Below are 21,089 nucleotides of genomic sequence, written 5' to 3'. Positions count from 1 at the left end.
GCCGCGTCTGTCTCTGTTCCACGCTGGATGAAGCTTTCGTTGGTCGTAGCCGGTGTGGCGGATCGGTGTGGCGCGTTACGGGTAACTATATCCATCCATATACACGCAAACATACGCGTACACGCAAACGAGGCTCTCACACAGCTTCGGTGGAAACGGCGCGGAGTGGCAACGGTGAAAACGCGGCCTACCCATTCGTCCTGTCGAGATTCGGTCGGTTTGTTGGCCCCGCGAGATATATGGATGGATTCTGCCAGCCTCTACTCTTGCTCTCTTCCCACCAACGCACTCATACATTCACGCACGCACACCTCTTCTGACTGACTCTGTCTCTTCTCTTCGCCCGTGTCCGGCCGCGATATCAGCCTGGAGAGACTATCTATTTCACTGGGTTAGCGTTACGCTCTACGGGGGTGTGCGTCAGCCATCTCCGAGGGGACGAGCATACGTGTTCTCCGTTGTTTCACCTGCTAAATGCCAGGAAGTGAGAATCCGCCGGTGCTTGGACGTCGCGTTAAATGGATCTCTGACCAGCGGACGGACTTTGATCACGTTACGTTTCGGGCCGCTTCTCTGGAGTAGCCTCGACGCGACCAAAGATTTTCGGCTACCGTGGTTTTACGATGTTTCAAACACACCGAACGTATATATGGAAATACTGTTCTGAACGCATTCACGAATTCATCGTATTTGAACGAATTTATTCACGATTGAAATGTTCAGTCAAATGTCTGTTTAATTTTTAACGATGTTTAGTGTTACAGATTCTTCTATAGTTGGGTTATAAAGTATTCCGACAATGTAAAAATTATCTCGGTTTACTAAGATTATGTGCGTAAGATTTGCTCGAACAATATGTTGGACAGAGTTTCTCCTTTCTGCATTCATAACATTAGTATTAGTACAATATATGACGAATATTATTATATTTCCGTTGTACAATGATTTTACAAGAAGATTGAACAAGTTTGAAAGTGTGTGACGGTGTTTGATTCGTTTCTGTCACAAGTAATCGCGTTGGAAGATCTACTTCTCTTCTCTGAATTTATTTAATAGACTATTTTCATAATTAATAATAGCGTACAACTCGACGTTCGCGATTCTAATAAATTGGCGTATCACTTTTTCGGTAAGACCAACCGATACATTTACCTTCGTATTATTCCACTCGAGATCATTGAGCAAAAAAAAAGTAACACACTATAATTTTGATTTAATGTTGTATTTATGAAAATGCACTTCTCATTTGTCTACGGACAGACAATGGAACGGCACGCCAGACACTTGTTGCTAAGGAAGCAATAATAATTCGACCGAGAAAGAGGAATACTGTTAATAGTTATTACCAGCACTTCCGGAACGGCGCGCGAGGGTGAGGCGAGAGCGCCATTTCCCTTCGCCTGGAATGTTTCATCTCGCGTAAATAGCGAAACACCAACGACACAGAGAATCCTTAAAAAGCTACGCGTTCCCGAATTCCCATCGGTCCGCACTCTCGGGCTACAGCGGAGGGTATCTGCCCCGCTTCGATTAACTGTCGCGCCTTTTATTCTTCGCGCGACAATTAAACGTCGCAGAGTGTCACAGAGACACGAAATATTAATTTCCTCTCGTTACGCGAATATTTCGTCCGACGGACCGACCGCTGGCAAAAGGAACGGGCGAAAATTTGTAATCGTTCGTCGTAAAATTTCTCGTCTCGCGTTCCACCGTTAAACAGAAATGGTGAACGAACCGAAACTACAGGACCTAATTAAAATTCAGGATACATTCCCAGCGTAAACGAAAAGTAATTTACGGTTACGGCAGGGTTTTGGTTTGTTGGTTGATAAAATTAATCATTTTCAGGTGTGCGTGTTTTGGAAACAAATTATCACACGAAGTTCAAATTTGACGTTACGATTTCGTGTTTAAACTATAAATTTATGTGATTACAATTAAGCAAAATTAGATGGTGCCGATTATGGAGTGTGTTGAGTGGTAGACGAACAGAAGATTGATGCATGGGATTGGCGAAAATGAAATATAATTATTTCTGGGAAGGGAATTATTTAAAGAAAGTAAAAAGTACTGGAAAAGCCAAGTCAGCCATGCCAGTCGGTATCGGCATTATTTTTACAACGATATACATTTCAGTTTCTGGTTCAGACCATCTTCCCTGTACAAAATTATAATTTAGAACAATCATATAAAAACTGGCTTCGAATAGGTACGAGTATAGGCGAAGATTTTACACCTTAAGGTGTGAGAACTTTCCCAATTCAAAAATAACTAATTTAAAATTATGTAGAGAACTGTGTTCAGTGTAATATCTGATAAGTTTTAACAATTGAAATTTCAGTATAAGGTATAAAGTTGAGATGTTACTACGTCATTGCTGCTTTGTATATTGTAACTACTATATTCTAACTATATTCTAACTACATTATAAATTACAATCCGTATGATTGTAATACGAAAGTCAAATTTATCAAAACTCTAATTTTTAAGTAAAAAAGATAATACCATACATTAACTTTGTTGACATATTGTTATTTTGAAGTGCACTACTTTCGTATTCGTTCTTTGCGCAATTTCCCCGTAATTATTACGCTCTGATACATTGTAAACATAAAACCGTGCTGCTACAGTTGTACATGTACAAGCAATTCGTGTCTTTTCACAAGATCCGTACGATTGAAATACAACTAGCGTCACTTCTCCTTTTAACGCTATAAAAGGGTCGAAGAGATCGATGTTCTAAAAACTGCGGGGATGCGGAACAACGACTGTGATCGACTCGTCCCGCCGAAAGTCGATGTTTTGTTTAAACAAATCAGAATCTCGCCTAAATGTGGAACATCCCCCCATCCCGTTAAAAAGTGTGTTACGCGTTTGACGTTGAAACGCGTACGCAGCGCGCACATGCTCGGCTCGCAAGGAAAATCGAATCGGCCCTTCATTATCGCTCAATTTCATCCACGCAAATGCGGTGTGGAGCAGCATGTCGACGGGCGGTTTGCAAGGGGGTGGCTGGGGCGAGGCGGGGCGGGGGGGGGTGGGGGAGGGGGTGAACGCGAAGGAAAATCAGCCGGATTGAAAAACTGATGGAATCGACTGTGTCCAGTGCCGTGCGTCCGCGGGACGTACGAAGAGGGAAGGGGGGGGGGGGGCAGCACGGTGCTCGCTCGGGTCGTATTATAAAAATCCACAAAATAACCGACGCGGTGGCCATTAGCGATGCTCTTTTAACCCTCGCCATTCAGCCTCGCCCTCGTGATGCGTGTAAATTTTCCAGCGGCGGTCGCTCTCTGGCTACATTTTTCGTCGAGTGCCACTGTGTGTATTGCGGACCCATAGCAACCCCCTACCCCTCGGCGAGCCGCGCGCACACCCCTCGCCCATCCGACCAACCCCCCCCGAATCACCCTCCCGGTGGTAATCCGACTGGCTAGCCACTCGCGCCAACAAATACCCTCACCTTCGGCCACCCACTGCCACCACTACCGCCTACCCCACGTCCGGCCACCCCCGAGCCACCCCAAACGCGACTCCACGCTGCCGACCAACCCCCCCCTCCCTCTCTCTCTCTCTCCCTCTCTCCCTTTCTCTATCTCACTCTCTAACTTTCTCTCTCCCTCTAACTTCGAAACTCTCGTTCTACTCGTGGCCAGCACACCGTGGACGCGACTCATCCCCCGCGCGACCCAACCCGCGTTACACTCTCTGGTGAACCACCCCCGACACCCCGAACACCGCGAAATGAGCGGCGTTGGCCTCGTACACGGGCCACCACACGTCGACGGGAAAATTTTTCACGGCTACTTCCGCCCTCTCTAGAGAAGATCAGCGCTGCTAGATCGACCCGGGATCCCGCGATCCGACGATCCACCGCTACTCCCCCCCCCCCCCGCCCCTCTGGACCTCGCCGCCCCCCCTCCCCCCCTCCCCCCCCGCCGGTGGGCGCCGCTACGGTCTCTCCACCTGCCCGCCACCCTCGCCACCGGGACACGATTTTCGTCGTAGCCTGTCTGACGTTGTTTGTTCGACGTCGTGTATACTGTTTGGTGCGCTTTTTTTTTTTTTGTTTTGTCTTTCGGCTCTTTTTCGCTTTGTTATCGCAGAGATTGGTTTTCTCTTTTGTTTGTGTGTGTTTGTGTTTTTTTTTTTTTTTTGGTCCATCGGGCTGGTCACCGAGCGCAGGAGGAAGCACATCGGAGACGGTTATCGGTAATGAACCGTGAATCCTGTGTTTCTTATCTGGATTCGGATACCAGGGAGGATCGTTTAAACCTTTAAACGTCGCACTACATCAGGAAAAAGGCGATACTTTATGGTGCCGTGTCACCGCTTCGAGAATTCTTGATAAAATAGCTCGCTTAAAAATTCAGAAAAAAGTAATTATCGCGAAAGTAAATATCTATACTTTATTTTAAATCCTTCATTCCAGGTTATAGTCGAAGAATCAAGTTTCTGTAGAGTTATTATTATCGATGTAATAGGTCGTTGTTTGATAGGCAAAATTACTACTCTTTGGGAGCAAGAAAAGGTTTGATAGCGTAAGGATCGAGTATGGTTGTATGTTGAAGGGTGAAACGGTACGAGTGCCGTAGTAGGTCATGGTGTGACTTTAGGGTGTTTAATCATGCATTGAATAACGTTAATGCTTCTTTTAAAGCCGGTTTTTAGTCGGTGGGCCCGTTGTTCTCTATTACATTTAAAAGTATTAAATTTGCAAGCTTTATTATGAATTACTTGAACATATTTCTCAATGATAGACAGGCAAATCCCCTTCATCTTAACAATTTATATTATACATCTATTCTCAAACCATTTTCAAAATTTAATTTATCAATGTGTGGTTCCATTTCCAAACGCTTACAAACGTCTCGTTACAAACTTGTTAAACAGCAAATACTCTACAATCTAAACGATTTCAATCATTCATTGATGTTCTTTTTTACAAGAAAAATAGAGATTGATTTTGAAGGGAGTTTATACATAATTTATTGATTTATTTACCGTTTTGATTTACTGTTTTCATTTTAAAAAATCTCGCACGGTTTTGATCATCCGGCGAAACAGATCGGAGTCACGTCATCGTTTGTTCAACGATTGCTACATGCACTTTTTTGTTTTATTCTTTTGGCTCTTTTTGCTTTGTTTTCGCGGAGATTGGTTTTCTCTTTTGTTTGTGTGTGTGTGTTTTTTTTTCATCGGGCTGATTACGAGTACTACAAAAAGCACGTAGGAAATAGTTATCAAAATGAATCCTGAACGAAACCAGCAGAAAACAGTAACCACGGCAGAAGAGTGAATCGTTTGGAAAAAAATTGAAGAAGATATCTTACGATCATTAAAATTTTCTAACTAATTGAAGTTCGATCAAATTTCCAGATTATGGCGAAACTTTCTGTACTAAAAAAAAATTCATAATTCGTTAACATTTATAACTACACTGCGGATTTTTCTGCATTTATAGGAAACTTGAATATGCAAGAAACTACAAAATGCGTACAAACAAACAAATAGTGAAAGTAAAGTTCATATTATAATATTCGTAGAGTAAAATAAATTTCTGTTTAGATTCAACTTCTGTAAGTACGTTTGCAAAGATTTTATTTTGCACAAGGTGCCGCAGTCTATTTACGACTATCAAACAAGGACAAATATTTAACCCGTGTTAGGAATCGAGAATCCAACGTCGACATCGCGGGTTCATTTATGAGAAAATAAAATTCCTAAATGTAGAAAAGGTTGTAACGAACCGTTTAAGAAAGTTTCGATTCCTGTCGAGCGCCAATTAACGTTTTTCGTCGTTGAAGGATTTGCGTCGTCCCTTAAATATCCGAATAGTGTATCTCGCGATGCGAACGCAACCATAATGGGATAAAGTCCATCGACGTGGTTGGCTACGTGATGGGTGCGAGCATTAACTAAAAACCGAACCGAGTGGTTCGCTTGGCGAGCCCACGATGGAACGGCGGTCGCGGGGGTGGGTTTGGGGGGTGAAAGAGGGGTGATGCCAGAGGACCGTGACAGGTACCGCGTTGGACCTCGCTTTAACGTACAAACCGAGCACAGTGTGTACGCGTGCATGAGACTGAGCGCACGCTGTTCGACGCTGGAAAATGCCAATCCGCGTTCATCATCCCCTCGCGGCCATCAATGATAGTCTGGCATAATTTCGCAGCCAGAAAGAGTCCTTAATTACATTTGTCGCTCGGTTGTTTCCTTCAGTTTGGAGTATCACAGTCGATGAAAGGGAAATTTTAACATCGAACATTAATTTTTTGCTTCGTTTCACCATGAATGGGCGGGGTTGTGTATCCCTTCCACATTGAAACGGTGTAAAATGTCCATTATTCGTCGTTGTTTTTCACAATGTTGTAAATGTCCAATCAAACGGAAGGCTGAAAGAAATGTCAGTAATTTGCCGTTCGCGGTAATAAAAATTGTAATTAAATTTTCTCTTGATATTTATTCCAACGTTTCGGTTAATACGATGTCTACCATGTATAGAATTTTAGTTGATATTCAAAGTGTTCAGCGTTTAAGCATCGTGTAAAGAAAGAAACAAAAGAAAAATTCACTGTAACGTCCTATTTTTAGCTATTATAGTTTAAAATATAGTTATAGTACCTAGGATGAAATAGAATACGAAATGCTCGTTTCTGGATATTTTATGACACTAGATTAAACATAAAGTGTAAGAAAAATGTGCATTCTCTTACTTTAAATATCGTACATAATGTCATCATTTTATATTATTTAACACTCTCTAATGATTACAAACTAATGCATTAATGTTCAAGTAAGTCAGAATAAAAATGAAATGTAGAAAACGATACAAATTTTTTTTTAAAGGTTTAAATACGTTCGTGGCTATTTGTTTTCACCCCCTTCTTACAGTATTCAGGAAATCGTAGAATCGTTTAACCTAATCACTTGCAGTCCCTCAAAATAATTACAAAATATCATTTCCGTTTTTAAGTTTTGTTTTTTCAGAAACGGTAAAAATGAACATACGATATGGGTACTGTGATTCATCAACGCTGAATAATACTTCACGTTATTAAAACTTTATACTAAGGAATAATACAAAATATTGACGATTTCCAAAGGTGGAAGCCCCGTTCAGGAAATTTAAGCCGTTGGTACACTAATTATTTAGAGCAGCGTATTTTAACACCAGCTCCGGGAGTTTATAACGAAACGTAAATAAAAATGATGCGGTTCGCGCGATTAATCGACAACAAGCCCGGAACAGGGTCGTAAATATAGAGAGCGAGCGGCGGCGGATCATTCGCAGCCGGATAATTGTTTTTTTTTTTTGCGCCCTAGCCTGACCGAAATTAAAGTTTCATCTTGCTAAAGCGCGAAGCCGCCGGCAAAATTAGAGATGAATAGCGAGTGACAGGGCAACTCATTTACCAACGATAACACATTGCGGCGACGAGTTGGTTCGTTGGCGCCTGTATCACGGTTTACGTTTTGGTGGTCTTTACGGGCTTCCATATCGCGTGGCTGTTTGTCTTCTCGTATCTCTGTCTCGCAAAGTGCAGGAAAATTGCCGCTCGGGAAGGAAGAGTTAACTCGATCGATCTTCCACTGCTTTCCCTTCTCTATTTTCGCCGCTCACTCTAGGAAAGTGTGTTCTAGGATAGTGAATCGCAAGTTTTAAAAAAACAAGATAGTCGTGAGTTTAATCACATTGCGAAATACTTATGTATGGTAGGTAGATGAATTTGCTAAAACAAATGTCACTTTATTATGGATAAACGTATACGAGATTCCATTTGAAAAAATTTATTTATTTGCTACACGCCCCTACTACTTCACTCGGAATATAATTATTTGCCCTATACGATTAGCCCCTTTGAACAAAATGTCGTTTGTGAGAACATTTTTTTGATAGCTTTAGTTCCTCATGAGATATCGAAACATTCTGCTTTAAACAAAACACTGTATATGTGTACCATAGACATCCCACATAGCACGTAAATGCGGAAAGATATACACACGACTTCCTACATGCTATGTGTATTAGGTTGTTCAAAAAGTTCGTGGCAATTTTTTAGAAAAATTCAAACGCACATTAGAATTTTTAATACATGTTTAATGAATTACGTAGACACCATTTTGTTCCACAACATTTTCACCTTTTGAAGAATAACTCAATTTCGTTCGGGAGAGCATGTGATTTAAAAAAAATATGGACCTAATCGGCGTTGGCGGGTGTAACAAAGCCTCTGGGTGAGTTCTCACAGCAAACGACAGTTGTATCGGAAGGCAACAAACTGCTGGCCAGGTATTTCGTATCGCTGCGCTCGGCCGACCGGTTAACCGGCAATTAGCCGATCTCGCTCGTAAATGTAAATTAGCGTCGGCCAGCCGAATCGGCGACCGAAAAAAAGAGTAAATTATCGCGGGACGGAGGGCAGGTGAACGGATGCACCACCGGTGAAACGCAGCCAGGAAGCAAACGTTCTATTCTGCGACCTGTCACAGGAACGATCGTCACGGTGTACTCAGCGAAGCTTCGGGAAAAGCGTTTCGTCGATTTAGAATTAAAAACACCCGGTACCTTCGGAGTAAGGGAAGATAGATGATCGCCATCTATTTTTAACTCTTTGCGCTCGGAGAAATCTTATTGGAAATGGGGAATAATGAAATAGTAAAATACTAATTTTATTAATGAAAAGTATTGATCTTATTTTTAAATTGTCACGAATAAGCTGAGATCTTTTCTCACGAGGAGCTCGTTAAGACATACACGATACGATCTGCCGTACGACTTGACGCAAAAACATCAGAAATCGATTGAAGTCGCTTCCGCAAAGTTCTGATCAAAATTGCGGTGGTTGGTATTTCCATTTCTTAATGGCAAAACTGGTGGTGTTCGTGCGATCTGTCGTACGACAATCATCGCCTTTCATTTCTGTTAGTAATATTGTCTGCGTACTAATATCGTTATGCGAACCTCTCGAAATTCAGATAAATAATAATTTGTATAACGAACTAACCTGGTGCTTAGCTATGTCACGGATTGTAGTTGATCTCAACTTATAATATAATTTTCTGTGTGTATCGCGCGAAGACTCTCCATTTACATTTTCTGTCGAGTCCAGGCTACTGTAAAACAAATGCCCTAGATGTTCAAACTATGTCTATATTAACATTCGATTTGTTAGGTTCGAAAAAAAAAATGCAATTTATTGTCTTCGAGCGAGCTATTGGTCGACGATTCTATCAGTTTCCCGCCGTTCTTCTCTTTTAATCTCGAACCTCAACGCGAGAGCGAATCGTAGAGCTGACGGTACAGATTCCGAGGCGCTGATAGGCTTCCGGACTTCCGCTGCTGACCCGTCTTCCGTGTCTGTGTTCCTACGGACCCTCCTCCAAGAGAAAAATCGTTAACGCGCTTTTCGCGCGAGACGCATATTCAAACTTCTTTTACAAATTCAATATTAATTTCAAATTGAAACGGTGACAAATTTCATAAGAATTAATCACGGTTTGTATCGTACTAGTCCTATCGCTGCTCTTAATGGAATACAAATCAACAGGTAAATTAAAATTAATACAATCTTTAACCTATATCCACCTTGGACTTTGTAGAATAATTGCTAGTACTTTATTTATAGGTTATAAGATTGTTTTCAATCCATAACTGATACGTATTGGTAATCGAATTAAATCAGAGATTAAAAATGTAGGTAAGGAAAACGCGACTGGAGCCGTACGGAGTTGTGGAGGTTGAACTTTAAAGGACCATCTTGTGGTTTTATGGAATGGATATTTTCATTTGCAGTTGCGATAAAAGAATCGTTGTTACGTGGATATAAGTACTTTAAACTTTCGAGTCTCCGGCAGTCGTGTTCTTCGTGTTTCTGGTTACCCGTCGACCTTATGTCGCTTCCTCGGGGCCGTTTAATAATTCCCCACGATGGGAGCTATAGGTGGCAGCTGCGTAGTGAAATGCCGTTCTTAATTAGCGCGCGTCTTGAACGTCTGTCCCCCCGAGGCGGACCCGAAGTTCTCCGGGTCAGGACGCGAGATCATAGGTATTCGAACAGGTGCGCTGTCAGAGTTCGGGACTAATTACGGTTTCATTCTCTTTCTTTCCCTACAGTTAGTTGCTTAAAAAATTCGTTGTAAATCAATTTTACCGACCGCACGAATCTACTATTTTGCTGAGAATTTGTCTCGTCTATTGCCATAAAAAGAAATTAATTTAGGTAGGGTTGCTATTTTAATTTTTGTTTAAAATTTACATTTTTGAGTTTGTATAAAAACGACACGTGCCAGACTTCGTCAAATGCTTCTCTGATATCGAAGAACATTAATGACGAGTGATCTTTCTGTTCTTGTTGTTGTTACGTGTTTAGAATTGTTTTCGAAACGAAACTGTTTCTTAATACTCCTTCTATAAAAACTTTAAATGCCATCGAAAAGATTTTCACGCGAAAAACCTTAGAAGTTCTGGAAGAACGGAATATTCAAGTTGCAAGAAAAATGAAGAAAGGTACTTGCACAAAATATATAATTAACACATTGCGTACGGCGCTTTTGTTTTCTTTGTTTTTCTTGCGTACGTTCGGCTTGCTAAAGACGAGATATTGGGTGATTGCATAAGTTCGTGCCCGTTTTAAAAATAAAGTTAAATGCGTTAAATTTCAAAGAACATGATTTTATTAATCAATTATGCTATTCAATGGTTAAACCAAACCAAACCGAAACAATGGAGTTGTCATATTTATTTCATCACTCGTCCTCAATGTGTCAGTATACAAATATATAACATACCACATATAATTCAATAATGCATATCGAAATTTACGTGTGCTTCCTTTGAATTTTTCCCAACGAAATTGGCACGGATTTTTCGGACAACTTGACAGAAAATTCTTGTACACTTACCATTTCATTGATAGGTCATTTAGGTCCCGTTTATGGAAACAAACAAACAGTCGGAAAAGTAAAAGGGGGGCATCATTATCGAAAATCAAAGGCTCGGCGTTCTTCGTTCAAGAGCGATAAGGAAGGAGAAAGGAGGGCGAATCCGCGTCTACAAACGGGGAGATCAAAAAGCAATTAGAGAGTCCGACGCGATCATGGCAGTCGAGGAGCACTTCGGCCGCGTCGACACTACCGGACGGCGCAAATTACGACCCTCCCGGCCCGTAGAAAAAATATGATACCCATCAAGCCACCGCGACGTTTTTATCACCAGTGAAAAAAATTTGCTGGCCGCGCGAGTTCGCGTTCTCGCGCTCGCGCCAAATTCTCCGAGGCTTCGTTTTTTGCCACACGGCCGCGACTTCGCCGCTGCTAACGGCGACCGAAAAAAGGCAACGAGCACGCAAAAAAAAAGAGAGACACAGCGATAGGTGGAGGCAAAAAATCGAACCAACAAAAAAAAAAAGAAGGATACCAGCGAGCGAGACAGACTCGGAATAAAAAGGGACGGAGAGCCGGGGAAGAGAGCGAAAGAGAGAACTCGCTTGACGTCACACATTGGTAACGGGGCTTTATCGAACTCTCATTACCACCGGGAGGGAGGAGGTGGTGTACGGGGCGCAGAAGGGGGGGCAGGTTTGGCGGAGAGTGTGTTTTTCGGCCTCGTGTGGTCGCCGCCACTCCCTCGTTGCACACCAACGTTCCACCCCCTTTCCTCCCGCGTCCTTCCGCCCTTCGTTGCCCATCCCCACCTCCCACGGCTTTCTAACCCTTTTCACCCCCCCGCGCGACTCCTCGTCGCGTAAACTACCCCGCGCTCTCTTCCATGCCGCCCCGCACGACCGCTGGACGCAATAATAAACAACCACCGGTCGCTATGGCGACGCGTCCATCGCGCGCGAACAAAACACTCGCTCCCTCTCTCTCGCGCTTAACCCTCTTCGTTCACCCACTTCTCTCTTTCCAACGATTTCTCGTGTCTCTTTTCTACCTGCTCGTCTTTCTTCGTTCCGCGCTCTACCTCTGCTATTCTTCTTCTCCCTTTACCTGTACACATCCACCCCTCTTCGCAACTATTCAACCCCCCTCTGGGCTTCCTCTCTGTTCAAGCTCACCGTCTCTCTTTCCGCGCGGTTACTGGTCGACGGGTTTGTCGCTCGCGCTGTTACATGCGTGCATGAGCCGAACGACAACCGGTCCTGGAATTACATTAAAACAGTACCATTCGGGTGGTTAAGGTTTTGCGGGATGTTTGCCGTCCCCTTTTGCCGGGCTCACGGATTTTTTGGGGGTGATTACGGCTCACTGGCGATCGCGCGACGATGCGCTGATCGACCGACACGGAACACACGATGGCGCCTCTTTTCTTCTTCCTATTATTTTTAGGGGTGTTAATGCGATCTTTGGCGCGAGCGAATTCCCTCACATTTTTAGATACCTCGTTCACATAAAAGTTCGCGAATATTTTAGAGATGTCGTGGAACCTACCAATCCATATTCGTGCTTATAATCAAACAGATGATTGAATCAGACAGAGATCTTTAGTTCAAGAAGGCACTATAGATAAACGTTTATGTATTCCTTAGGCAGTACATTCACTTAAATATAATATCATCGAATCACTGTGGTCAAATTCCATTGTAAACTAAGTAAATTGCACGAGCCTATTCTAGAAAGGAAAGTAGCTATATTGAAAGCAAATAGTGACACAGCCTCGTATCGATAAAACAGTACCGTGTATTTCACAGGTGTTCACAATATTTCGTTTTTTTATCTCAGGAGTTGTTTGTTATAAAATCATGCAACTTGGTATGGTACCTGTCGTGTTGATAATGTTACAGTTTTGGGAAAATTATATGTCTGACCACTTTTTACTAATTTTAAAAGAGGGAGGGTAGGGATGGCTGCAAGAAAATCATCGTAATGTGTTACGAAAGTGAATATTTTACGTTAGAAACTTTGTTATAACTTTTATTAAATATCATCTGAATAGAGTAAAAGTATATGAAATATCTTGCATGGCTGAGTATCTTCCTCAGAAAGAAGTATTAGCCATTCGTGTTCTTGTCAATTGCGTGCTCTTATTCTACTTCACTCGAAGAGTTCACTTCATAGTATGTCACCGAGTGTTGCCAACCGGGCGATGTTTGCGAACGAACGTATTTCGCTCCAGCGTCATTACGCGCAATAATTACAGCCGGAGGTTCGCGCTTCGCTTGGGGATGCGCGTTAGAAAAATTAATTAGCATTTCATTTTAATATTGGTAGCCACGTCGCCTCGTTTCTCGCGAATTTCCGATTCGACGAAATTTTATTGAAAATTCCTAGCTAGGTTGGCATCGAAAAATTGTCGGACCGAATTGTTGACAAATAAATTATAATTAAATCGCGTAATGAATGACAGCGTTCCTGAAAATTTAAGTCCATTCCACATAAGGGAAATACCCTCCAAATTAATATTTGGTTAATTTAGGTGGTCGACGAAGTGTCCCCGAATAGTCGACACTTAAAAATTCACGACGAGAACTACGTTGTATATTTGTTAACGAGTCACGAAGCGGTAGGTATAACAGAACAACAGAAAAATTCAAAGAAAGAAATAATTTCAAAATAAGAAAATTTTAACGATTTAATAAAGATGAAGCAATAATTTTTCAGGAAAGTATTTAGGTAATATAATTCTAAAGAATGAATGTCCAAGAATTAGGTACATCAACGAGTCCTATACAGAGTATCAATTGGACTGTATTGTATTTTCATTAATATTTCAAATCTTGCAACGAGACCACTGTATTACTTTTACAAATTCAAACACTCCTTTGGTAACAAACATTTCTTTTCGATTACGTTTTGTTCGAAAGGTGGCGTAACCCATTAAAATATGGTTCGTTTATCGCGATGATACGACCGCGCTGCTGTAATGGCGCGTATCGAAAAAGGGGGTTGCGCACCCCAGCGACGAAGGATGATAAAAGTACCTCCGTGTCGCCATCTCTGGGCCGTTCTTCGAACAGGGTCGTTTTCCACGAGTCCAGCTCGAAAGAGCGCTGAAATATAAATAGTTTTATTTCAGCCACCTGTACTGAAAAATTCGAATCTGGTGAAAGAACTTTTGCAACTGCATTTCGATACACACCGCTTTGAATTGTAACACATGGCAACAGTATTTCTCTGTCTTAGGTACAAATAAAGGTCACGATAATTTACTTACATATCCTTTATTACATTTTTTCAATTAAATTGAAGATTTTGTCTCTTCACAACCCTTTCACCGAGATACAGTGAAGAGTATTGTTTGGTTTTGATACACATCAATCTATTCCATTCGATGATAATGAAATAGCAATAGCAAAAATGTCGTTTTTATGACTACTGCATCATTGTAACTAAAAGTTGCAGTAGAAGTAACTACGAATATCGATCCAACCGTAAGAGATACATAAAATGTCGATTCACGCGATTGTTGTTATTTCTATCTTTCGAATTTACCGCGGACCCTTATTGAATCTAATTTATTACTATGATAAAAAGACGATCTGCCTAAATAATACGTTTCGTGCGGTTGATGAAAACAAGTCTTGCAGTTTTTTTTTCTTATTGTTTTATTTGAGAACAAGTACGAAGCGAATTTTTAAACAAAATAAAGATTATAACGAACTCCCTATTGAATTAGTATTTGCAGACAATAAGTTCCCGTAATAAATCGCAGGACCAAACTTACGGATTCGAAATTTGTATTCGGATAAGAATTTTCCCTCTTTCTAGTTACTTGTCCAATGGCCGCCAACTCGTTAAAAAAGACGCGCGTTAAACGCATCAGGACATGTTTAACGATATATTGTTTTCTTTGAAGCAACCGCCATTCTCGGTGCTGCGCGACGCCGCAAGCTTTCCGTGCCTACTTTTAGTCCCGAGGATTCATCTTCCTCCGATACGAGGTCGCCTCAACGGCGTCCGTTTCTCTCGCGCTACTCTGCGTCTGGAACCAACCTCCGCCCTCCGAAACCGCAGCATCCCCTCACCCTCGCGCTCTGCACCCTCTCACTTGCCACACATCGCTACTAACCGTTCAGGAAATGTTTATTCTGGCCTTTTACGGGTCGCCCAGGAGGATTTTTGGATTTCGTCGGCGTCCACGATCCGGAAGTCAACGACCCTTTGTCGCTCGGCGCCTTTAGACTTTCTTCCGTAAAGAGCGACCGCATTGTTTAATTTCCTTCCACCCGTTGGGAACCAGATTTTAATTACTTTTTTGCGAGTAGTTTTCTCGAGAATCGAAAATGTAAAATGGGAGAACTTGAGATTTATTTACTGTTAAACAATTTTACAATTTTACCGTGGATAATGCCGAATTTTCGAGGGCTCGAGGTAATTACTTCGAGAACCTCCTGCTTCTATCGAAATGTTTCGTGAAAAGCTAATTTTGCTTCGAACGTATCAGAAATGATAAATTCAAACTCTGAAGATAGGACATGGAAATATGTTTAAAATGCAATCGAAAAAGCAAATAATCTTCTTGTAACTCTTAATTTTGGAAGCTACAAAAAGTACAGGTAGAGAAGTACTAGTTGAAAGACCTAGTTGGTAAAGTAATAAAATATAGACGACTATTATCAGTTTTACAAGTGTCCATCCATTTTTGATAACTTTCCCATCACTCGTGGGGGAAATGATAAGAAAGTTTGTTTCTCTATGGATGACACTGTGAACGGTCCAGCGTGAATTTGTTGTTTCAAAGCAGGTCCAAAAATGCGGAATGAGAATTTGAGCATCCACATTTTGTGCCTGGAATTTGTCGTCACATAATCGCGAGACTTCCATGCCGAAGTGGGTGAATGACCAGTCGAAGGTAAAAGAACGATCTCGCGATTTCGCAAGCGCAGGTTCTTCGGTGATCTTAGCTGGAGTCTGAGAGAGAAGAACGAGGATGCGCCGGTGGGCTGGCCAGGCCGCAGCGCCGCCCCTCGACTCTCGACTTACTTTTGCCATCTTGCCTCCGATTCTGCGGTTAGCCCCACTTCGACCAGAAACCAGGGAAGCCGCTTGCTTGTACTCCTCGGTCGCGAACTGACCCCGTGGATCGACCATTACGGTTCACGTCTCTCCGAAAAAGTGATTTCTACCGATGATCCTACTTAGGACCAACGAAAAATACTCGACTGTCCATTGTAAAATAGAAATGCGGTACCTCTGAAAGTACGATTAGCATTATACGCATTTTTTATCGCATCGTTTCAGCGTATATGATTCATCTTTTTTCATTTCCGCTGAAAAGACTGAAAAATTTCATAATAAAAGTGGCGCTATTGTTATGTGGTTGCTCCATAGTGTTCTATAATAAAGGAATCTCACTGTCGGTAGTCCTACCCGAATTCCTTCGACTAATATTCTTTCTAGCTTCCAATGGTGCGTAGCTAGCGCAGCACAACGGAGCAGCATGCTTTTCCACTTGGCTTTTCAATTTTATTTACCCATTTATTAGTGGAAAGTTGTTGTTATTATAAAATTTTATAATTCCTTTTAAGTGCAGGTACTTAGCGACATCAGAAAAAATGAATAATTAACCGATTTCCAAAATTCATTATCATTATCACAACAAAATTATTTATACCGTATAATTTGTTCATGTGTACCATATAAGTTTTGCGAACAAATTTTTTGTTAGCTTCATCCCTTTATGAGATATTTGACCATTCTGATTTAAACGAGATACAAGTATCATTCCATAAAATGTTCATGGTTTTATGCTACTCTCATCTGAATCCATCATTAGAAACTTGGTATGAAACAGCTTAGGCTACAACTACCCAATGGTGTACAATAATGATCACATAATGATCAGCAATAACGTAGTTAAGTATTATACAATTTACTAAACGAGACATACTTCCATTTAAGTTTCAATCCTTGTCCTGTACCTGTGAAAAAATGAATGTTCATAAACATTCGCTGTTTAATAATGATAATACAGAAAAGTAGTACAGTACCTTTTACAACTTGTTATTGTTATAAATTTATTTGCGTACATTCTTGAGTGACTACATTATTAATAACACGAACGTTTGAGTGAAAACAATATTTGTGATATCATAGCTAGTAACCACTTCAGATGGAAAGGGTTCAAAACCGAAAGAGACGTTCTTCAAATATTTTGGTTATTCGATATTTGGTCCACGATATTTATTTATCTCGTGTGGTATATAATTCGGATAATGGATCGGTTGATGAGCTGCTGAAGCAGAGAAATGCCAGCCGCATCAAGCCACTGGCACGGAACGGCATTCTGGCATTTTTTCTTTTCGTCCAGCGCGCAGGAATTAACGCGGTTTCGCTTCCTGTGTCTCCGTGAAGCGTGGTATTCGGTAAACGGTCGATCGACATCAATTTACCTTTATTGTATCTTTGGGAACATGGATTTCGGATCTATGCTTATTGAAAAACAAATTCATATGCGAGTGTCGTATATATTTTATTTCAAAATTTTGTGACTTTTATTCAACAAAAGATTACCTTAAAGTGGTATTTATCAAGATTATTGCATAACGAGGTACACGAATATGAATTAAAAGATATTAACACTAAACTTCTCGACGCGGGACGTTCCATTAGTACCTACTTCTATCGTGATAAAATGCATGAAATAATTGTATGTAATTCATATACGGGATATCAGAACTCTATGCAAATGTTTGAAAACGGTAATTCGTCCGGTCGTGGTAGGTTTAGTGTCAAACCAATATAGACCTAAACCACTACTGATTAAATAATCTTGGTAAACAAATTTTGTCAAGACATGTATAAAGTTTCAACAAATTTATGCTACCTAAGCTTTTCAGCAAGTTCTTATAAGAATACTTACAATTGCTTTCTTTTCATTAGTAATTTCGTTCAATTTCCTGTAAAAAAAAAAAAAAAAAATGATCTTAACATTATATACACAAATATGTATCTATACATCTGTATGTACCTATACAGCGAGAATGAAACTACCGCATATTTAAAATTAAAACGCACTCAAGTATGAACTATTTCCGTATAGTTTACTACATAAAAATAGTTTTATTCGTTGGCTTTATTATCGGAATTATCCGGATAGTACGATAATCCGGATAAAAGTCCTAGCTGAATTACAAACGGGAAACGATCGAGTCGGTCGACGGCATCAAAACAAACGTTAAAGAGTAAAGGTCACGTCCAGCGCCCCCGAAAACAGCAACCCCGCGATAAAGGCCGTTAACGAGTAAAAATTCGGGAGCGCGGGTGGCGACTGCAGCGGCGCGCGGCCATGGCCATAATAATAATTTTTACAAGCCCGCGCGTAATCAAGGCTGCGTGTTACACATGTTCCGCCGACGGCCGCCCCCTACTCGGGACGCGCACGACCCCCCTCGCCGACGTCGTAGGGGCGGCTTGGGCGGATGGTAGGGGCGAGCAGTCGCGGGAGGGGAGGACCAACAGCGACGGAGGGGAGTAGAGTTTCAGTTCTAGCGGGGCGGTCGCGGTCGTTAGAGCGAAACTACCCACCATAGAACAGAGACGAGGATCCCCGTCCATTCGGCGGTGAGGGTCGCTCAGCATGGAGCGGTCGGGGGGGGCGGGTGCGGGGGCGGGGGCGAGGAGGGTGGCGGCGTAGTGTTCACGCGGCACGGTTGCTGGTGGTGCTGTGCTGTTGTCGCTGCCTCTGCTCGTGCCCCGGTACCGTTCTTCGTGTATTGTTGTCCAATCGAGCGTACCGACGAGCCGGTTTCGAAACACGCGCGCACCCCGCCGCTATCCACGCATGGTACGGTAACTTTTTCCTTTTCCCGATCGCTCGTTAAACGTCCGCGCTCGTGGCCGACCCCGCGACACGTGCGACTGTTGTTGTTGCTGTTCTGGTGTTGTTCGAACATGGAAGAGATTATCGCGGGGGTGGAGGATGAACGTTGGTTAAGAATAGAGAGTTAAGAATGCGAAATGTCTGTCATCGATGTTTACGCTTGGTCTCTGGTATGGAAAAATGATTGTAGAAATCGGTTTCAAGGGACGAGCGTCTCGAATCGTGATTGTGTATCTCTAGACGACTGAGATATTACCGGTTGTATGGGGATTGCTAATAATATGAAGTGACTTAATTCGCACCGGATCGAACAGTCTATTAATCACTTGGTGCGAGTGACGAAGGAAAGCCTTTTTCCTTTTAGAGAAATATCACCGCGAACAAGAATTTATGGCTACTCACGAATGGCACGGTAACTTTTTCTTTGTTCGATAGTTTGTTAAATACCTGCGGTTGCGGTCGAGTCCACGACACGTGCTGCTGTCGCTGATGGTGGTCCGGTATCGTTTAAACATGGAAGAGATATTGCATAGGTTATTAATGCATGTCGGCTAATGTTTTCGTGCTTAGCAACTAATTTACAGAAGCGATTATAAAATTTGCTTTCGAAGTACGAGGGCCTTTGATCGTACCTTTGATCGTATCTTTGATCGTCCTCGTCAACCGAGGAATGTTACCAGTTTCATTCGAACTAGCAACAGTGTAAGATAGCCTGACGTGCATTGGATCAAACGCTTCATTTGTGTTTTGACACGAGCGACGATAGAGTCTTCTTGGTTTTTACAGAAATGTTGCTGTAAAGAAGCACCTGTAGCTATCGATGTAAACTATGTAACTTTTTCTTCTTACTGAGAAATCGTTAACTGTCTTCGCTTGTGGTTGTTTCTTGCTGTCGCGTGATCCGAAGTCGTTGAAACGCGCAAGTGATTCTGCGGGGATTTATGATGACATTTACCACTGAATATACACTTTTAATGATCATACTTTGCCTGGAATATTGACAGGAGTTTGCAGGAATTGGTTTCGTGAAATGGATCTTTAACTTTCGTTTATAGGAACGTCTCAGATCATAACTGATCATTACTGAATTATTGAAATGTCTTTAGTTACATAGTGAGTCCGTCGCTGTTGTTATTTTAGCGTTATTGAAACATGTCAGAAAAATTGCAGGTGCCGAAGGTAGAAACTGCCATTCAATATTCACATTTCAATCTCCATACTTGATCTTTAATGACGACAAGAAATTGTAGGACCTGATTTCAAGGGATTGATCCCCTTTTCTGGTTTAAAGTAGTGTCAGGGATCAACCGATAGACCAAAACAAGGTTAGTTGATTTCATAACGCGAGTGACGAAAAGAATTCTGCTTGTCTCTATAGAAACGTCATTAGAAACGATAATTTGTTGCTACCCGCGTTTGGTACGAAACCTTTTCAATTTTTTCGGTAAATTCTGAAATGTTCGCGCTTACTGTTGATCCGTGACACGTGCTACGGGTATTGTTGTTGCTGAAGAATGAATGAGAATCCGTGAATCACTATAGAGTAGAATGTTAAAGTTACTAGTAATGTAAAAGTTACTCTTGTCAGTCAAAGAAACAAACATAAAACACACACATATAGTTCGTATATTGAATATAATATACAAGTAATGGAATGTAAACATAATGATTTTATGTGTCGTTCCTTAACTTCTTAAATACATAGCTGAATTACTTATCAGCAAAGAATGAAATTGTAGAACTTTGTTTCAAAGAGCGAGTTTTGGACCGTGACTAACACCTCTGACTGAATGGCACGTGGGTAATTCTATAGCAAATGATAATAATTAGGTAAATTGGAGAATACTTAATGGAATAAATAAAAAAAGGAATAATTTATTAACTACATGATATGTATAATATCAAACCTAATAATATAATTAGTATTTTACTATTTGTACTACGAAAGGTGTCCCAAATCGGCGGGTTAAAAATTTTCCAATTCCATACTTGAAATTATTTTGTTCGAAAGAGCAACCAACCAAGGCTTTTGTAAACACGTTTAGATACTTGACGATGCGTCTTCCAAGATGAGAATGTTCGAGGACAGGAGACGAGATAATTTATAAAGTTCCACGTTGGGAATTGAGGAATTAAGGGGAACGGGACCGTTCGCGGTCAGAAGCGGCAACGTTCGCGATAACCGCGCGTTTTCCTCGTTTCTGTCGCGTTTCCGTCGATCGTTTTCCATCCGTTCTCGCGATGAACACGTATCGATTTACGCACAGCGCGGCTTTTCGATGAATCGCAACGCGTTACGTTCGCCTTCCTTCGGCAACACGTGCTCCGA

General features: G+C 41.6%; 1 protein-coding gene across 2 annotated transcripts in view; it reads left to right on the top strand.

The window, feature by feature from the left end:
- The window catches only part of LOC128873898 (runt-related transcription factor 1-like), a 99,879-nt gene that overhangs the window by 50,745 nt on the left and 28,045 nt on the right, over positions 1–21,089 (top strand). The window contains exon 1 of one of the 2 annotated variants that reach the window (XM_054117899.1): positions 18,582–18,724. The exons of the other annotated variant lie outside the window; for it this stretch is intronic. The gene's annotated coding sequence lies outside the window, so the exon portion shown is untranslated. Of the gene's footprint in view, positions 1–18,581; positions 18,725–21,089 lie in introns of those variants that run through there. 2 annotated transcript variants of the gene reach the window in all.

The sequence above is a fragment of the Hylaeus volcanicus genome, chromosome 3 (assembly GCF_026283585.1).
Source record: "Hylaeus volcanicus isolate JK05 chromosome 3, UHH_iyHylVolc1.0_haploid, whole genome shotgun sequence".
In the NCBI taxonomy this organism is placed as follows: domain Eukaryota; kingdom Metazoa; phylum Arthropoda; class Insecta; order Hymenoptera; family Colletidae; genus Hylaeus; species Hylaeus volcanicus.
Note: the sequence above shows the minus strand (reverse complement) of the source record. Positions and strands in the feature narration are given on the sequence as shown.